This window comes from Ranitomeya variabilis, chromosome 6 (genome assembly GCF_051348905.1).
Source record: "Ranitomeya variabilis isolate aRanVar5 chromosome 6, aRanVar5.hap1, whole genome shotgun sequence".
NCBI lineage: Eukaryota > Metazoa > Chordata > Amphibia > Anura > Dendrobatidae > Ranitomeya > Ranitomeya variabilis.
This window is the reverse complement of record NC_135237.1, coordinates 429889123-429908788: the sequence shown is the minus strand read 5'-3', so window position 1 is coordinate 429908788 and position 19666 is coordinate 429889123.

Below are 19666 nucleotides of genomic sequence, written 5' to 3'. Positions count from 1 at the left end.
TCAAACTCCAATTCTGTCTGCAAGGGCATCATGTGAGTTTTGTTTTAGCACTGCTGGAATCCAATTTGATTTACGTGACTTCAGCTCAAACTAACTGCCGGAAAGTTTGCTGAATCTTTTTGTTGCCTGGAAAAAACAGAGATGTGCCAATTATTTCTTGTCATACGATTGGGTTGTGAGGGAGGTGTCCTGCAAGCTGTCATTTTATAATAGACTTTGGCTGGTATAAAAAAATAAAATTTTAACCCGTGATGTCATGCCATGTGTTATGGCACCCAAAAAATCACTGAAAGAATGCTATAATTACTAATGTCTGGTCATTATACCAATATAATTGTGGGGTGCACTTACATTGAAAGCCTATCTGATCTACTATGGGCATCATTAATAGACTGTAAGATGGTGCTCAATATGTATATGTACTGTAGCTGGCCCCATATATAAGCGTTCTCTTTGTGCATCTATAATTCTAAGCTCGCCTCATGGTTAATAGCTGTGTGAGTGGGTGTTCATCTGTATTTTGCACGTCATATCATTAACATGATCGTGATCGTGTATTTTCCATAACTCCATGATTTTTTCTTCTTGATGTTGCAATTTCATTGTTAAAATTTTTTATTTCATCTAAATGTACCTAAGGCCGTTCACATGTTGCATTTTTTACATCTTTTTTAATGCAAATTTTCACCTGCGTTTCACAGTACCAGCAACATCAAGGTGATTTCAGAAATCTCATGCACACACATTGCTTTTTTTTCCTGACTGCTTTGCGTTTTTGAAAAATGCTGCATGTCACTTCTTTCAGCGTTTTTTCAGTATTTTTCACCCATTGCTTTCTGGGTAATGCAAAAAAACGCTGAAAAAATGCAGGTATCAGGTTTTGCTGCGCTTTTGGTGCCAAAACCTGATGAGGTAAGTCAGATTAATTTTTATGCACCAAACTTTATCAGAATGCACAAGAGGCAAATGTACCCTGACAAAAACGCGGCAATAAAAACATAGCAAAAACTAAGCAAAACCTGCTTTTTGTAAGCAGCTTAGACGCAGCTTAAACTTTGCATTAAAAAAACGCTGCAAAAACACAAAGTGTGCACATAGCCTGATAGTGACTGAGATGGATGTATACATTTGCTTTTGCACCCTTAGTAATGGCTAGTTTTTACTGAAGTTCTTAAAGGGTAGTCTTAAAGCGTAGTCATTAAAGTAAGTGTTTTTACAGGCTTAACATATTGAATATCTATGCTAAGGATAGGTCATTAATAACAGACAAGTGAAGTTCGAGACCTGATACCTCCACCAATCAGCTCTTTTCAGTTCTGGAAATGGCTAGAGATACACAATGAGCTAATCAATTCACCGCACACTCTTCAATGTGAAGATAGCAAAATATACTGTTTAGTGCAAAGTAAAAATGCAAAAAAAATGTAATTGGTGCTGGGAGGTGAGTGACATAGACTTTAGACGTTTCGACCCTTCCTGGGTCTTTGTCACAATTGCCACTGGAAGAAAAGGAGAAAGCATAGCACGAGCGCCAAAGTTGCAGAGATATACAAAATACTCCATTATAGTATATATAATATACTAGATGGCAGCCCAATTCTAACGCATCGGGTATTCTAGAATATGTATGTAGTTTATTTATGAAGATTTTAGAATAATACATTGAATACACAGGATTCGGCTGGCCACGACCAATTAGCGAAGCCTGGTTCAAATCCCGCGTCAATTCTCAGCCGGACTGCACCTGTCGCTGATTGTTCGCAGCCGGCCATGTAGTATATAACAGCCCACATAGTAAATAGCACAGCCACATAGTATATTGCACAGCCACGTAGTATATAGCACAGCCACATATTATATAGCACAGCCCACGGAGTATATAACACAGCCCACGGAGTATATAGCACAGCCACGTAGTATATAACACAGCCCACGGAGTATATAGCACAGCCATGTAGTATATAGCACAGCCCACGGAGAATATAACAGCCCACATAGCATATAACACAGCCACGTAGTTTATAACAGCCCACGTAGCATATAACACAGCTCACATGCTTTTTTGCATGCGGTAAAAAAAAGCGGCGTTGTGCCGCGTTTACATGCATTTTTTCCTTTGTTTGCGTTTTTGAAATGCATGCTGAGAAGTGTGTGACAGCTGCCAATCATTAAAATTAGGGTTGAGCGAAACAGATCGGCCAATTTCAGAAGTCGACGACTTTTGGCAAAGTCGGGTTTCGTTTTATATATATATAAATATATATATATATATATATATATATATATATATATATATATCATTGAGACACACATATATATATATTTATATTTACTTCAGCGCGATATAGCAGAAAAGCCGATTGCCGGCTTTTCATTTCTCCTGCCTACACCCGACATGATATGAGACATGGTTTACATACAGTAAACCATGTCATATCCCCCTTTTTTTGCATATTCCACACTACTAATGTTAGTAGTGTGTATGTGCAAAATTTCGGCGCTGTAGCTATTAATTTTAAGGGTTAAATCGCGGAAAAAATTGGCATGGGCTGTTTGTAGGCTCGGGGAGCCTATATCAAGGGCCCCTTAGCAGCCCCCAGCTGTGAGCTTTAGCAAGGCTGACTGTTAAAAAACAGCGAGGGGACCCCACTATTCTTGATAACCAACCTTGCAGAACCGGACAGCTGGGGGTTGCAGCCCCCTGCTGTGATTTTTGTCTGGTTGGTTAATAAAATAGGGGAGAACCCATTTTTCATCCATTTATTTCCCACATGTGGAATACCCACATCCTCCGCACTTACTGTCACTGTTATTAGCGACAGTTATTAGTGACTTTAATATATCGCTCATCATTCTCCTCTGCTCGCTGGCAGAGCATGGGAGAATGATGACAGCCGGCTTCAGCACCAGCCACCGGGTAACAGTACTTAATGTAGAGCTTCTTCCCCGGCAGCTGTCCGGGTGGTACTGATGCGGCACACGGGTGGCACACGGTTGCCACATGTGTGCCACACGTAGTACATACACGGACACGGATATCTCTGGCACCATTTTTTTCCGGTACTGGATATATATGGACATGTGAAACCGGCCTTAGAGGCACATGTCAACTGTTCAAAACAGCTGACATGTGCCATGAAAGAGGTGGACTCAGCGCCAGAGCCCACATCAAATGGGGAGACACAACATGTGTCGTACTAGTGTGGCGCATATTGTGAAGAGGTTAAAACAATGAACTAATTATGATTTGATTTTCTTAGTTTATTGTCCCGCAGAATCTCTCTATATTTGTTTCTGGATATTTACCTGATGGCTGACTCAGCAGACTTGGCAGGCGTGCTTGAGATCTCAGGAATCTTTTACTGAGTCAAATAGACGATGAGCTATTTTCCAACTTTTGGGTTACATTTTTTTCCATAAAAATTATTGCCTAGCTTCTGACATTCCTGGCTACTGTCAGAGGTCATATTTGCAGCCCCATTACAATTAGTATTATTGGACATCATAGTTTGAAATTTTTTCTCATTTTATGTAACTGTGGTCAAGTTAATGATATATCCACATAATTTCACCTACCATGAAATATTATCATAATTTCACCTACCATGAGATGTTTCTCTGAAAAAGATTGTCACTGTCTGTTCAATACATCAATTTTTAATAGCTCACAAAAGACATTCACTTTGTTTTTAGTTTTTCTTTTATCATAGGACTGCTGTCAGATAGAAAGTCATGATTAATGCATGTATTAGGTGAGCTAAATATTAATGCATATACAGTGCAGTATATTAATGTTCATCATACTCCATAATGACAGTATTTAGTGCATATTTAGCTTTTTAAGTAAATAGGAAAATAGGAAATAATATAATTAAGCAAATCATCATGCATTATTTAACAAAGAAAAAATACTGTAATTGTTCTAATTTAGAAACAGAAAAAAGGGGAGTGTATGGGCTCAATATCATGTAAATCTTGCAAAAAGCTTAGAAGTTACCAATAGCGGAAAAAAAAAATGTGCATTCAATAATTTCCTATTGAACTACAGCTAGACAACATTTAGCCACAGTGGTTTTCCTGATCACAAATAGCGAAGAAAAAATTGCCAAAAAATCATCAGTTTTCCTTCAAACATTGGATGCAAAGACATTCATAAAAGGTTTTTTTTTAATTATTTTAAGTAAGAATGTTGGTAATGAAAAATTATTAGTCTACATAACTGTGAACATAACGTAAACTGTCAAGGGTTAATACATTCCGTGTACACAGCTCCTATCCTGATTCAAAGGTTTATATTTTTACAATCTTTCTGGAAAGGAAGAATTTTGCAGGCCATCAATGGGTGGATAGATGTGCAACGCATGGATCTTGTGCAATTCAAATTCATTGATTTTGTCTAATTTTCTCTAAAAATATATATTTTTTTTAGCAAATCTCAATATTGGAAACCTTGTAATTGTTCTGAAAATACACATGGGAGAGAGGACTATTGGAGCCTACACTTTACAGGTGCGCGAGAGAGTAGCTCGATGACCTTAAAAGCTTATACAGTACAAGAGAGAGGACCCCGTTGATCGTAAGAGCTTACTCTCTACAGAAGAAAGGAATAGAGGACTCTGTTAACTATAAGAGCATACACTTTACAGGACAGAAAGGACCCCATTAACTATAATAGCTTACACTCTACAGAGGAGAGGAAAAGGACCCTGTTGACCATAAGAGCTCATTGTCTGTAGGAGAAAGAAATAACGGACTTGTTAACTATAAAAGCCTATACTCTACAGGAGCGAGACTTTGGAGATGGAACCGTTGATCTCACAAGGCCCATGTACTGATTCCCCATTCTAAGTATGATAATCCGTAAGATGTCATAGCTGCCGTGCAGATGGGAAGTTTTGCCCTTTTCATGAATTACCGTATATACTCGAGTATAAGCCGAGATTTTCAGCCCAAATTTTTGGGCTGAAAGTGCCCCCTCGGCTTATACTCGAGTCACGGTCGGCGGGTGAGGGGGAGAGGGCGCTGAGGCATACTTACCTGCTTCCGAGGCTCCCGGCGCTCCCCCTGCCCGTCCCACGATCTTCGGTGGCGCAGCTCTTCCCCTGTTCAGCGGTCACATGGGACCGCTCATTTGAGAAATGAATAGGCTGCTCCACCTCCCATAGGGGCGGAGCCGCATAATTCATTTCTGTAATCAGCGGTGCCGGTGACTGCTGCCAGAGGAAGAGGCTGCGGCACCCGGAGACCAGCTGTCCGGGAGAAGGAGCGGGACGCCGGGAGCAGGTAAGTATTACATATTTACCTTCCCTCGTTCCACACACCGAGCGCCGCTCTGTCTTCGCGTCCTCTTGTTCTGAATGTGCAGGTCAGAGGGCGCGATGACGCATATAGTGTGCGCACCGCCCTCTGCCTGATCAGGCAGTGCGGAGAGACGCCGGGACGGGACGCTGAGGAGCTGCAAGCAAGAGAGGTGAGTATGTGTTTTTTTTTTTTTTTATTGCAGCAGCAGCAGCAATGGCACAGATTTATGTGGAGTATCTATGGGGCAACGGTGCAGAGCACTATATATAAGGCACAGCTTTATGTGCAGCATCTATGGGGCAACGGTGCAGACCACTATATATAAGGCACAGCTTTATGTGCAGCATCTATGGGGCAACGGTGCAGAGCACTATATATAAGGCACAGCTTTATGTGCAGCATCTATGGGGCAACGGTGCAGAGCACTATATATAAGGCACAGCTTTATGTGGAGCATCTATGGGGCAACGGTGCAGAGCACTATATATAAGGCACAGCTTTATGTGGAGCATCTATGGGGCAACGGTGCAGAGCACTATATATAAGGCACAGCTTTATGTGCAGCATCTATGGGGCAACGGTGCAGAGCACTATATATAAGGCACAGCTTTATGTGCAGCATCTATGGGGCAACGGTGCAGAGCACTATATATAAGGCACAGCTTTATGTGGAGCATCTATGGGACAACGGTGCAGAGCACTATATATAAGACACAGCTTTATGTGCAGCATCTATGGGGCAACGGTGCAGAGCACTATATATAAGGCACAGCTTTATGTGCAGCATCTATGGGGCAACGGTGCAGAGCACTATATATAAGGCACAGCTTTATGTGGAGCATCTATGGGGCCATAATCAAAGGTGCAGAGCATTATATATGGCACAGCTATCTATGGGGCCATAATCAAAGGTGCAGAGCATTATATATGGCACAGCTATCTATGGGGCCATAATCAAAGGTGCAGAGCATTATATATGGCACAGCTATCTATGGGGCCATAATCAAAGGTGCAGAGGTAATATATAGCACAGCTATCTATGGGGCCATAATCAAAGGTGCAGAGCATTGTATATGGCACAGCTTTCTATGGAGCATCTATGGGGCCATAATGAACGGTATGGAGCATCTATTTTTAATTTTGAAATTCACCGGTAGCTGCTGCATTTTCCACCCTAGGCTTATACTCGAGTCAATACGTTTTCCCAGTTTTTTGTGGCAAAATTAGGGGGGTCGGCTTATACTCGGGTCGGCTTATACTCGAGTATATACGGTAGATGGGCGGGAATTGGTTTGCCTCATTCCACCCATGCTACACCTATTTCTAAGAGGCTGGCTGGGATTGGTGTGAAAATACCAAAAGTCACAAAACTTTTGAGCAATTTGCATGTTGCACAAAATTTGTGCTACTATTTAAAGTGCTTTATGCCATAATTTTCATGTAAAAACCTTAAGGAATCAGCCCCTAAAAGTGTTTTATTTTTTAATTGGTAAAACCACTTGGTTTATTAGTCATGTTGAAGTATTTAAATTGTTCTTGTTTGAAGCTTATTTTAGCCAACAAAGGAAAGTTTGGAAATTTTATTAATAACCCTAATTTGCAATGTGGGTTGTTTGATTTTTATTCCATTTGTATTTTTTTAATTAGTATGTGTGCATTGTCCTCCAGATTTTAGCATCGGTCCCAGGTTCCAGCAGCTATGCTTTTGGCTTGAGTTCAACACAGGAGATTTTTTGTTTTATCGGTATATGACCACTGCGTTTGCAAAGGGGCTGGTTGAATTGTTCTTTTCAATAGCCAAGTCAGGCCCTTTGTCTTTGTATTTAACGTGACAGTGAATGGGGTTGACTTATCTTTTTAAATGAGCTGATCAGTCAGCTTCCTTCACATATAGTGCTGGTCATTTACCAATAACATATTTTTTGATGTGGAACAAAAAACAGAAGTAAAGCAGTCAAAGCTGACTCTAATGTCAGAAGATAGGGGCACTCGTGCTAATTAATGCATATGAATAACATGTATATTTCACTATTTTACACACATTTATAATAAATCATATACTTTTAAAAATATATAAATTAAATTTTACCTTTATCTAATTAAAGACATTAATAAACTAATGCCAATGTGGGCAGAAAGACCCAGACACATGGATAAATTATGGTTCAGCTAAATTATGAGTATAGAAATTATTCTACTTTAGCAAGTATGTGAAAGATGACACCAGAGAAATCACGCAGAATCTCCCCACTGCCACTACATGTGACAAACCTGCACCTCGCCACCCAATCTGACGTCACTATTACGTCAGCGAGATCGCATGGTATGATCTCCTCACTTGCACCAACGTGGCATTCCGCACCCCCTTAGTACACGTAAAGTCAGCTTGGCACAGTTTTACACAGACAACCCTGGTCCACATTGGCTCAGGTCGGAACCGAGAGTGAGAGGAAGTGGCCCACACAGTCACTGACATGGCACCACACTCGCCCACAACCCTGATTGGCTGAAAGGCCCCTTTCACTAGCCCCAGTGAAACAGAACCTTATCAGCCCAGTAAAACTGCCACCAGTTCCTTGTTTGACGTAAGCTTGGTCCGTTAACAGGAATTATATCGGGCTAGAAACCAGCCCCATAGCAAGGAAAGTTAAACGGAGAAATGGACGTGTGTATTCATGGATCAAGGTTAAATTATATATTTAATCGCTGTATGGGCACACTAGACAATACACTATATACTGTACACAATGGTTATACATATATAAGGTCAGATATGTAAACACAGGGTATAGTACAAAAGACATAAGCAGAAGATATGAGTCAGTTAACATTAGATGAAAGGCCTGGCTTGCAGGGGAGGGGATATCACATGGGAGGATTGTGGTCCCCATTGTTCCTTGACTTTTCCCCACATGATATGTTGTTGCATTCTATCTAGAGAAAAATCACTAGGCCATGCTTTACACAAGCATGTAACCCCTCTCGGTCACACCCCTCCTGCTGGGCTATACCAAAATACTCTCCCATTGCCTCTGCAGCTGAAAACTCCAAAACCTCTGAAAGATCATAATCCCTTTATGGAACAGTCTAGGGCAGCAATTCTAGCGCTATCAGATCCAGTCAGGCCCCTGTTACACGTTAAGACCAAACTCAGCTTTGCTTTCTGTTTCCTACTAGCTATTCTATGTATCAGACCACCCCATGTAATGCTAGGTCAGATCGAAACCCTGGAAGGTGTATGGTCCAGTCTATGGATCTCTGAAATAAACACAATGTATGGCGAGGAGTGGACGTGAAGCATATCCATAACTCCTTATAGAATCAGAGCTGGCTGAACAAAGGACTAAGGCCGCATGGCATGGATCCACAGGGGGTCTTCCTGTAGAAAGTTGCATACCAGCTATCTAGGTGGGAGTGTGAATCCTTTTTGTCTGAGCTGGCCAGGTGTCATGTTCAAAGCAATTTTGACCTTATGGTCTCCGTATGGCAGCAAGACTTTTGTTCTGCTCGGAGCTGGTCAAAGTGTGAGTTCTGTACCTCCCCTGCTGCTGCTTGGTGTTCTGTTACAACTTCACACTGATGGGTTTTTATAAACCCATGCCAAATACGATACAAATGATTGACATGGAATTATATCTCCAATATTTTTCACAAACTGGATTACATGAAGGAGGCATTTTTATTTCAGATGCAACATAATAGAATGTATAGCCCAACAATGTTGCTCTTTTATTACCATCTTACAATATATATACAATATAATCTAAGGATCTCACTTGTTTGAATCCAGGATAATATTGTGTAGAAATCGAAAGGCCCTTTCAATACTGTAAATGTCCTATTGACGTTCCGCTTTTGATCATTTAGACCAATGGATATTATAAAAAGGGACGACACATAAAGTTCACCATATATTCTTATTCTTCTTAGGTTTTTCTGTTTCTGAGGGCACTACATAATGTGCTTTGCAAATAAGAATGGTTGTTGAAAACACAAAAATACTGAAGAAATCAGAACAACTAAGCATGGATATTGTAGTATATATGAGTAGTAAATGTACTGTAGATACAAAAACTTAAAGGAAATTGATCAGCTCTTTTTTGTCCATAAACTCACCATTACTAAATGATTTTACAATATTTCCAATAAAGCAAAACTTCAAAAATCACTTTTTTCAATAATGTGCACGATATGTATATATTAACATTGGCGGAATAATCATCTGGGTAGTTCCGAGATCACAAACAGTAAAACAGTTCTGACTCTAAGCCCTCATTTCTAACATCACCTTGTTTTGCACAGTTCTCTTGCATGTACACTGTTCATACCAACATACAGTGGGTACGGAAAGTATTCAGACCCCCTTTAAATTTTTCACTCTTTGTTTCATTGCAGCCATTTGGTAAATTCAAAAAAATTATTATTTTTTCTCATAAATGTACACTCTGCACCCCATCTTGACTGAAAAAAAACAGAAATGTAGAAATGTTTGCATATTTATAAAAAAAGAAAAACTGAAATATCACATGGTCATAAGTATTCAGACCCTTTGCTCAGACACTCTATTAGATATTTAAGTCATATGCTGTCCATTTCCTTGTGATCCTCCTTGAGATGGTTCTACTCCTTCATTGGAGTCCTGCTTTAATTAAACTGATAGGACTTGATTTAGAAAGGCACACACCTGTCTATATAAGACCTCACAGCTCACAGTGCATGTCAGACCAAATGAGAATCATCAAGGTCAAAGGAACTGGCCAAGGAGCTCAGAGACAGAATTGTGGCAAAGCACAGATCTGGCCAAGGTTACAAAAGAATTTCTGCAGTACTCAAGGTTCCTAAGAGCACAGTGGCCTCCATAATCCTTAAATTTGAGAAGTTTGGGACCACCAGAAGTCTTCCTAGACTTGGCAGTCCAGCCAAACTGAGCAATCGTGAGAGAATAGTCTTGGTGAGAGAGGTATAGAAGAACCCCAAGATCACTGTGGCTGAGCTCCAGAGATGAAGTAGGAAGATGGGAGAAAGTTCCACAAAGTCAACTATCACTGCAAACCTCCACCAGTTGGGCCTTTATGGCAGAGTGGCCCAACGGAAGCCTCACCTCAGTGCAAGACATATGAAAGCCCGCATACAGTTTGCTAAAAAACACATGAAGGACTCCCAGGCTATGAGAAATAAGATTATCTGGGCTGATGAGACAAAGATAGACCTTTTTGGTGACAATTCTAAGCGGTATTTGTAGAAAAAAACAGGCACTGCTCTGTTGTGAATTGACCTTTTGGCTCCCTCTTGTGGTCACTAGTGTGTTGTGGATTCTGTTGGTGGGCTCCCTCTGGTGGTTACTGCTGGTACTGGGTGACTTTGGTGGGTTGCGGCCTTTGGTTTCCACCTGTCCATCAGAGGCTGGGTGTTTCCTATTTTACCTGGCCTTTCTGTCATTTCCCTTGCCGGCTATCAATGTGTTCAGATGTGCTCTGTTTGGTTCCTGCCTACCTGCTCCCAGATCTTTCAGGATAAGCTAAGTGCTGATTTTCAGTTGTTTGGTTTTTGGTCCAGCTTGCTTAGAATGTCTCTATGCTAGCTGGTTGCTCTAGTGGACTGAGGTTCTCCCCATGTGCCATGAGTTGGCACATGGGTTCTTGTAATCTCAGGATGGTTTTTTTGATTAGGGTTTTTTGCTGACCGCTCAGTCCCCTTTTGTATCATTCTGCTTTCTAGTTTTCAGCGGGCCTCTATTTTCTAAAGCTATATACATCATCTCTATGTGTGTGCCTTCCTCTCATTTCACCGTCAATACATGTGGGGGGCAACTATACCTTTGGGGTTAATTCCTCTGGAGGCAAGTGAGGTCTTGTTTTCTCTGCAGTACTAGTTAGCTCTTAGGCTGGTGCGTGGCGTCTAGAACCAACGTAGGAACGCTCCCTGGCTATCTCTAGTTGCGTTTGTCAGGCGTAGGGCAGCGGTCAGCCCAGGTTCCATCACCCTAGAGCTCGTCCGATATTTGTTATACTTTGCTTGTCCTGTGCTATCCCTAGCCATTGGGGATTCATGACACTAGTGATATTACACTTTGATATTCCTTCCCTTGCTTGGTACCCACCTGGCCTCGTTAGTCCAGGGGTGTCGCTATTTGAACTTCCTGGATTTTCAGTCTGGTGCCTGGCATCGTTGTAATCAGATCCTTCTGTTTGCTCCTATCTGCTGGTCCTGGTTCTATGCAAAATTAAGCTAAGTCCTGCTTTCTTGTTTTTGGTTATTTTCTGTGCTCTTATTTTTGTCCAGCTTGTACTAAATGTGATTCCTGATATTGCTGGAAGCTCTAGGGTGCGGATGTTCTCCCCCCGTGCCGTTAGACGGTTCGGGGGTTCTTGAATATTCCGCGTGGAGTTTTTTGTGAGGGTTTTCGCTGACCATATAAGTCATCTTCCTATATTCTGCTATTAGTTAGCGGGCCTCTCTTTGCTAAAACCTAGTTCATTTCTTGCGTTTGTCTTTTCTTCTTACCTCACCGTTATTATTTGTTGGGGGCTTGTATCCAACTTTTTGGGGTATTTCCTCTGGAGGCAAGAAAGGTCTTTCTTTTCCCTGCTAGGGTTAGTTAGTTCTCCGGCTGGCGCGAGACGTCTAGAATCAACGTAGGTACGTTCCCCGGCTGCTGTTATTTGAGTGCTAGGTTCAGGTATATGGTAAGCCCAGTTACCACTGCCCTATGAGCTGGTTTTTATGTTTGCAGACTTCGCTATTGTCTCTGAGACCCCCTGCCATTGGGGTCATAACAGTATGCCAGGCCATAAGTGAATATTTAATGCATTGCAGAAGTGGGATTATAAGAAAGGAAATTCTGAGTTTTTTTTTTTTTTTTCCTTTCTTTCCTCCCCTTTATCTCAGAGTGGCTGGAGCCTTGCTGCAGACTTGAATGTCCAGACCTTGATTACTAGTGTGGATCAGCTTGCTGCTCATGTGCAGAGTATTCAAGATTTTGTTACTAGCAGTCCAATGTCAGAACCTAAAATACCTATTCCGGAATTGTTCTCTGGAGACCGATTTAAATTTAGAAATTTCAGGAATAATTGTAAATTGTTTCTATCTCTGAGACCTCGTTCGTCTGGAGACTCAGCTCAGCAAGTAAAAATTGTTATCTCTTTCTTACGGGGCGACCCTCAGGATTGGGCCTTCTCGTTGGCGTCAGGCGATCCGGCTTTGGCAGATGTTGATGCGTTTTTTCTGGCGCTTGGGTTGCTATACGAGGAGCCCAATCTTGAAATTCAGGCAGAAAAAGCTTTGCTGGCTATCTCTCAGGGCCAGGATGAAGCTGAAGTTTATTGCCAAAAATTTCGGAAATGGTCCGTGCTTACTCAGTGGAATGATTGTGCTCTGGCCGCAAATTTCAGAAATGGCCTTTCTGAAGCCATTAAGAATGTGATGGTGGGTTTCTCCGTTCCTACAAGTCTGAATGACTCCATGGCATTGGCTATTCAAATTGACCGGCGTTTACGGGAGCGCAAAGTCGCTAATTCCCTGGTGGTGTTGTCTGAACAGACACCTGAGTTATTGCAATGTGATAGAGTTCAGACTAGAATTGAACGGAAAAATCATAGACGTCAGAATGGGTTGTGTTTCTACTGTGGTGATTCTACACATGTTATATCAGCATGCTCTAAACGCTTAACAAAGGTGGTTAGTCCGGTCGCCATTGGTAATTTGCAACCTAAATTTATTTTGTCTGTGACTTTAATTTGCTCATTGTCTTCCTATCCTGTTATGGCGTTTGTGGATTCAGGTGCTGCCCTAAGTCTTATGGATCTGTCGTTTGCCAAGCGCTGTGGTTTTGTTCTGGAGCCTTTGGTTAATCCTATTCCTCTGAGAGGTATTGATGCTACGCCATTGGCGGAAAATAAGCCGCAGTTTTGGACACAGGTGACCATGTGCATGTCTCCTGAACATCGAGAGGTGATTCGTTTTCTTGTTTTGCATAAAATGCATGATTTGGTCGTTTTGGGTCTGCCATGGTTACAAACTCACAATCCAGTTTTGGATTGGAAGGCTATGTCTGTGTCAAGTTGGGGCTGTCAGGGAATTCATTGCGATTCCCCGCCGGTGTCTATTGCTTCCTCTACTCCTTCGGATGTTCCTGAGTATTTGTCTGATTATCAGGATGTATTCAGCGAGTCCAGGTCCAGTGCTCTTCCTCCTCATAGGGACTGTTACTGCGCTATAGATTTGATTCCAGGTAGTAAGTTTCCTAAGGGAAGATTATTTAATCTGTCTGTACCTGAGCATACCGCAATGCGTTCGTATATTAAGGAGTCTCTGGAGAAGGGACATATTCGTCCATCCTCTTCCCCTCTTGGTGCGGGATTTTTCTTTGTGGCCAAGAAGGACGGATCTTTGAGACCTTGTATAGACTATCGACTTCTGAATAAAATCACTGTTAAATTTCAGTATCCTTTGCCTCTGTTGTCAGACTTGTTTGCCCGGATTAAGGGTGCCAAGTGGTTCACCAAGATAGACCTTCGTGGTGCGTACAACCTTGTGCGCATTAAGCAGGGAGATGAATGGAAAACTGCATTTAATACGCCCGAAGGTCATTTTGAGTACTTGGTGATGCCTTTTGGGCTCTCTAATGCTCCTTCAGTGTTTCAGTCCTTTATGCATGACATCTTCCGGAAGTATCTGGATAAATTTATGATTGTTTATCTGGATGATATTCTGTTTTTTTCTGATGATTGGGACTCCCATGTAAGGCAGGTCAGGATGGTGTTTCAGGTTTTGCGTGAGAATGCTTTGTTTATTAAGGGCTCAAAGTGTCTCTTTGGTGTGCAGAAGGTTCCCTTTTTGGGTTTTATCTTCTCCCCTTCTGCTGTGGAGATGGACCCAGTCAAGGTCCGAGCTATTCATGATTGGACTCAGCCCACGTCGGTTAAGAGTCTTCAGAAGTTCTTGGGTTTTGCTAACTTCTACCATCGTTTTATCGCTAATTTTTCTAGCGTTGTTAAACCTTTGACAGATATGACCAAGAAAGGTTCTGATGTTGCTAACTGGGCTCCTGCAGCCGTGGAGGCTTTTCAGGAGCTGAAGCGCCGGTTTACTTCGGCGCCTGTTTTGTGTCAGCCTGATGTCTCGCTTCCCTTTCAGGTTGAAGTGGATGCTTCTGAGATCGGTGCAGGGGCCGTTTTGTCGCAGAGAAGCCCTGGTTGCTCGGTAATGAGACCATGTGCTTTTTGTTCTAGGAAATTTTCGCCTGCTGAGCGGAATTATGATGTTGGCAATCGGGAGTTGTTGGCCATGAAGTGGGCATTTGAGGAGTGGCGTCATTGGCTCGAGGGTGCTAAGCATCGTGTGGTGGTTTTGACTGATCACAAAAATCTGATGTATCTCGAGTCTGCTAAACGCCTGAATCCTAGACAGGCCCGTTGGTCATTATTTTTCTCCCGTTTTGACTTCGTGGTCTCGTACCTGCCTGGTTCGAAGAATGTTAAGGCTGATGCTCTTTCTAGGAGCTTTGTGCCTGACTCTCCTGGAGCCTCAGAGCCAGTTGGTATTCTTAAAGAGGGAGTAATCTTGTCGGCCATTTCTCCGGATTTGCGACGTGTGTTGCAGAGATTTCAGGCTGATAGACCTGACTCTTGTCCACCTGACAGACTGTTTGTTCCTGATAAATGGACCAGTAGAGTCATTTCCGAGGTTCACTCCTCGGTGTTGTCAGGGCATCCGGGTATTTTTGGCACCAGAGATTTGGTGGCTAGGTCCTTTTGGTGGCCTTCCTTGTCACGGGATATGCGGTCATTTGTGCAGTCCTGTGGGACTTGTGCTCGGGCTAAGCCTTGCTGTTCTCGTGCCAGCGGGTTGCTTTTGCCCTTGCCTGTCCCGAAGAGGCCTTGGACACACATTTCCATGGATTTCATTTCGGATCTTCCAGTGTCTCGGGGCATGTCTGTCATCTGGGTGGTATGTGATCGCTTTTCCAAGATGGTCCATTTGGTGCCCTTGCCTAAGCTGCCTTCCTCTTCTGATCTGGTTCCGTTATTCTTTCAGAATGTGGTTCGTTTGCACGGCATTCCTGAGAATATCGTGTCTGACAGAGGATCCCAGTTTGTTTCCAGGTTCTGGCGAACCTTTTGTGCTAGGATGGGCATTGATTTGTCGTTTTCATCTGCCTTTCATCCTCAGACTAATGGCCAAACTGAGCGAACAAATTCTGACTCTAGAGGCTTATTTGAGATGTTTTGTTTCTGCAGATCAGGATGATTGGGTGACCTTCTTGCCGTTGGCTGAGTTTGCCCTTAATAATCGGGCTAGTTCCGCTACCTTGGTTTCGCCATTTTTCTGCAACTCTGGTTTCCATCCTCGTTTTTCCTCGGGACATGTGGAGCCGTCTGACTGTCCTGGGGTGGATTCTGTGGTGGATAGGTTGCAGCGGATTTGGGATCATGTGGTGGACAACTTGAAGTTGTCACAGGAGAAGGCTCAGCGTTTTGCCAACCGCCGCCGCGGTGTGGGTCCCCGACTTCGCGTTGGGGATTTGGTGTGGCTGTCTTCTCGCTTTGTTCCTATGAAGGTCTCCTCTCCTAAATTTAAGCCTCGCTTCATCGGTCCTTATAAGATTTTGGAAATTCTTAATCCAGTGTCCTTTCGCTTGGAACTTCCTGTGTTGTTTGCCATTCACAACGTGTTCCATAGGTCCTTGTTGCGGCGGTATGTTGTGCCTGTGGTTCCTTCTGTTGAGCCTCCTGCTCCGGTGTTGGTTGGGGGCGAGTTGGAGTACGTGGTGGAAAAGATCTTGGATTCTCGTCTCTCCAGGCGGAGGCTTCAGTATTTGGTCAAGTGGAAGGGCTATGGTCAGGAGGATAATTCCTGGGTGGTCGCCTCTTATGTGCATGCGGCCGATTTGGTTCGTGCCTTTCACGCTGCTCATCCTGATCGCCCTGGTGGTCCTGGTGAGGGTTCGGTGACCCCTCCTTAAGGGGGGGGTACTGTTGTGAATTGACCTTTTGGCTCCCTCTTGTGGTCACTAGTGATATTACACTTTGATATTCCTTCCCTTGCTTGGTACCCACCTGGCCTCGTTAGTCCAGGGGTGTCGCTATTTGAACTTCCTGGATTTTCAGTCTGGTGCCTGGCATCGTTGTAATCAGATCCTTCTGTTTGCTCCTATCTGCTGGTCCTGTGTCATGATTCTCAATGGCGAGAGAACATAGCCCAGCATATATGAGAACTAGCTCTTGGAAGATGGAAACTATACTGACCATGAACTAAACCTGCCGCACAACTAGAAGTGGCCGGGTAGCATGCCTACGTTTTTTAACCCTAGATGCCCAGCGCCAGCCGGAGAACTACCTAATCCTAGCAGAGGAAAAGACAGTCCTGGCTCACCTCTAGAGAAATTTTCCCAAAAGGCAGACAGAGGCCCCCACATATATTGGCGGTGATTTTAGATGAAATGACAAACGTAGTATGAAAATAGGTTTAGCAAAATCGAGGTCCGCTTTCTAGATAGCAGGAAGACAGAAAGGACACTTTCATGGTCAGCAGAAAACCCTATCAAAACACCATCCAGAAATTCCTTTAAGACTCTAGCATTAACTCATAACACCAGAGTGGCAATTTCCGATCACAAGAGCTTTCCAGACACAGTAACAAAACAGCAGCTGTGAACAGGAACAAAATGCAAAAACACACAAGGACAAGAGTCCAACTTAGCTGGGAGTTGTCTAGTAGCAGGAACAAGCACAGAAGGCTTCTGATTACATTGTTGACCGGCAAGAAACTGACAGAGGAGCAAGGTTATATAGCGACTCCCACATACTGATAGGAGCAGGTGAACAGAGGGGATGATGCACACAAGTTCAATTCCACAAGTGGCCACCGGGGGAGCCCAGAATCCAATTTCACAACAGTACCCCCCCCTCAAGGAGGGGGCACCGAACCCTCACCAGAACCACCAGGGCGATCAGGATGAGCCCTATGAAAGGCACGGACAAGATCGGAGGCATGAACATCAGAGGCAGTGACCCAAGAATTATCCTCCTGACCGTATCCCTTCCATTTGACCAGATACTGGAGTCTCCGTCTGGAAACACGAGAGTCTAAGATCTTTTCCACAACGTACTCCAACTCACCCTCAACCAACACCGGAGCAGGAGGCTCAACGGAAGGCACAACCGGTACCTCATACCTGCGCAACAATGACCGATGAAAAACATTATGAATCGAAAAGGATGCAGGGAGGTCCAAACAGAAGGACACAGGGTTAAGAATCTCCAATATCTTGTACGGGCCGATGAACCGAGGCTTAAACTTAGGAGAAGAAACCCTCATAGGGACAAAACGAGAAGACAACCACACCAAGTCCCCAACACAAAGCCGAGGACCAACACGACGACGGCGGTTGGCAAAAAGCTGAGTCTTCTCCTGGGACAACTTCAAATTGTCCACCACCTGCCCCCAAATCTGATGCAACCTCTCCACCACAGCATCCACTCCAGGACAATCCGAAGATTCCACTTGACCGGAGGAAAATCGAGGATGAAACCCCAAATTACAGAAAAACGGGGACACCAAGGTGGCAGAGCTGGCCCGATTATTGAGGGCGAACTCCGCCAAAGGCAAAAAAGCAACCCAATCATCCTGATCCGCAGACACAAAACACCTCAAATATGTCTCCAAGGTCTGATTAGTCCGCTCGGTCTGGCCATTAGTCTGAGGATGGAAAGCAGACGAAAAAGACAAATCTATGCCCATCCTAGCACAGAATGCCCGCCAAAATCTAGACACGAATTGGGTCCCTCTGTCAGAAACGATATTCTCAGGAATACCATGCAAACGAACAACATTTTGAAAAAACAGAGGAACCAACTCGGAAGAAGAAGGCAACTTAGGCAAGGGAACCAGATGGACCATCTTAGAGAAACGGTCACACACCACCCAGATGACAGACATCTTCTGAGAAACAGGCAGATCCGAAATAAAATCCATCGAGATGTGCGTCCAAGGCCTCTTCGGGATAGGCAAGGGCAACAACAATCCACTAGCCCGAGAACAACAAGGCTTGGCCCGAGCACAAACGTCACAAGACTGCACAAAGCCTCGCACATCTCGTGACAGGGAAGGCCACCAGAAGGACCTTGCCACCAAATCCCTGGTACCAAAGATTCCAGGATGACCTGCCAACGCAGAAGAATGAACCTCAGAGATGACTCTACTGGTCCAATCATCAGGAACAAACAGTCTACCAGGTGGGCAACGATCAGGTCTATCCGCCTGAAACTCCTGCAAGGCCCGCCGCAGGTCTGGAGAAACGGCAGACAATATCACTCCATCTTTAAGGATACCTGTGGGCTCAGAATTACCAGGGGAGTCAGGCTCAAAACTCCTAGAAAGGGCATCCGCCTTAACATTCTTAGAACCCGGTAGGTACGACACCACAAAATTAAACCGAGAGAAAAACAACGACCAGCGCGCCTGTCTAGGATTCAGGCGCCTGGCAGACTCAAGGTAAATTAAATTTTTGTGGTCAGTCAATACCACCACCTGATGTCTGGCCCCCTCAAGCCAGTGACGCCACTCCTCAAAAGCCCACTTCATGGCCAAAAGCTCCCGATTCCCAATATCATAATTCCGCTCGGCGGGCGAAAATTTACGGGAAAAAAAAGCACAAGGTCTCATCACGGAGCAGTCGGAACTTCTCTGCGACAACACCGCCCCAGCTCCGATTTCAGAAGCGTCGACCTCAACCTGAAAAGGAAGAGCAACATCAGGCTGACACAACACTGGGGCGGAAGAAAAGCAGCGCTTGAGCTCCCGAAAGGCCTCCACAGCATCAGGGGACCAATCAGCAACATCAGCACCCTTCTTAGTCAAATCAGTCAATGGTTTTACAACATCAGAAAAACCAGCAATAAATCGACGATAAAAGTTAGCAAAGCCCAAAAATTTCTGAAGACTCTTAAGAGAAGAGGGTTGCGTCCAATCACCAATAGCCTGAACCTTGACAGGATCCATCTCGATGGAAGAGGGGGAAAAAATGTATCCCAAGAAAGAAATCTTTTGAACCCCAAAAACACACTTAGAACCCTTCACACACAAGGAATTAGACCGCAAAACCTGAAAAACCCTCCTGACCTGCTGGACATGAGAGTCCCAGTCATCCGAAAAAATCAGAATATCATCCAGATACACAATCATAAATTTATCCAAATAATCGCTGAAAATGTCATGCATAAAGGACTGGAAGACTGAAGGGGCATTTGAAAGACCAAAAGGCATCACCAAATACTCAAAATGGCCCTCGGGCGTATTACATGCGGTTTTCCACTCATCCCCCTGCTTGATTCGCACCAAATTATACGCCCCACGGAGATCAATC